The following is a 1,642-nucleotide window of genomic DNA, read 5'->3' as shown; positions in this document are numbered from 1 at the left end:
CTTGCTGGGCCGGTTGAGCTCCACGTGCAGGACGTGCTCCCGCTCCCGCCGCAGCCGCAGGGTCTGGAATTCCCGGGGAGGGGCCCCCGGAGCCCCCGACGCCTCCGACGCCTCCGACGCCATCGAGCGACGCAGGACCCGCAGCGCTGGGGGAACTGGGATGGACTGGGAGCCACCGGGACCCACTGGGGAGGGACTGGGAGGGACTGGGGAGGGACTGGGATCCACTGGGATGGACTGGGAGCCACCAGGACCCACTGGGGAGGGACTGGGAGGGACTGGGGAGGGACTATGAGGGACTGGGACCCACTGGGATAGGGCTGTGAGGGACTAGGGAGGGACTGGAATGGACTGGGACCCACTGGAGGGCACTGGGACCAACTGCGGAGGGACTGGGACCCACTGGGGAGGGACTATGATGGACTGGGGAGGGACTGGAATGGACTGGGACCCACTGGAGGGCACTGGGAGCTACTGGGAATGGACTGGGAGACACTGGGGAGGGACTGGGACCCATTGGGGAGGGACTGTGAGGGACTGAAGAGGGACTGGAATGGACTGGGACCCACTGGAATAGGACTGGGAGCCACTGGGAATGGACTGGGAGCCACTGGGATGGACCGTGGGGGGAACTGGGGAGGGACTGGGGGCACTGGGACCTGCTGGGCACACAGGGACAGACTGGGTGAACTGGGGGGTCACTGGGAGTTACTGGGAAGGCACTGGGAGTTACTGGGGGGTCAGTGGGAAGGCACTGGGAGTTACTGGGAAGGCACTGGGAGGTACTGGGGGATAACTGGGAGTTACTGGGGGTCACTGGGGGGTCCCCGGGAGTTACTGGGGGGTCACTGGGAGTTACTGGGAAGGCACTGGGAAGGCACTGGGAGTTACTGGGGGGTCACTGGGAGTTACTGGGGGTCACTGGGAAGGCACTGGGAAGGCACTGGGAGTTACTGGGGGGTCACTGGGAGTTACTGAGGGGTCACTGGGAAGGCACTGGGAGTTACTGGGGGTCACTGGGAGCCCCTGGGGGGGTCGCGGGGGGTTCAAGGTCACCCGGGGGGTCCCTTGTCCGGCCCGGGGGTGGTTTGGGGGGGTCCGGGGTTGGTCACGTGTCCCCCCGGGGGGGGGCCCCCCCCCCCCCCCCCCCCACTCACGTGCCCGGAGCAGCCGCGCGACCACCAGCGCCATCGGCCCCGCTCCGCCGCCAGGGGGCGCTGCCGGCTTCCGGCGCCCGCAGCCAATGGGGACGCAGGAAGCGCGGCCGCGCCCCTCTCCGGGCGGAAGTGACGCATCACCCGCCCCCTTACGGGCGGAAGTGGCTCCGGGACCCCAAAAACCTCCCAAAACGTCCCAAAATCCCCCCAAATCCTCCCCCAACCTCTCCAAATTCTCCCCAGCCCCCCTAAAATGCTTCCAACCCCACCCAAAATGCTCCCCAAATCCTCCCCCAAACCCCTCAAAATCCCCCCTTAAACCCCCCCAAAACTCCCTCAACCCCCCCAAAATCTTCCCTACCCCCCTGAAATCCTCCCCCAAACCCCTAAACCCTCCAAAACCCCTTCCCAAACCCCATAAACCCCCCTGCCCCCCAAAATCTCCGTCTGTGTTTTCCAAACAACTTTTATTTTGGGGGGGGGGG

This window comes from Corapipo altera, unplaced genomic scaffold (assembly GCF_003945725.1).
Source record: "Corapipo altera isolate COAL_440 unplaced genomic scaffold, ASM394572v1 61055, whole genome shotgun sequence".
NCBI classification, from domain to species: Eukaryota; Metazoa; Chordata; class Aves; order Passeriformes; family Pipridae; genus Corapipo; species Corapipo altera.
Note: the sequence above shows the minus strand (reverse complement) of the source record.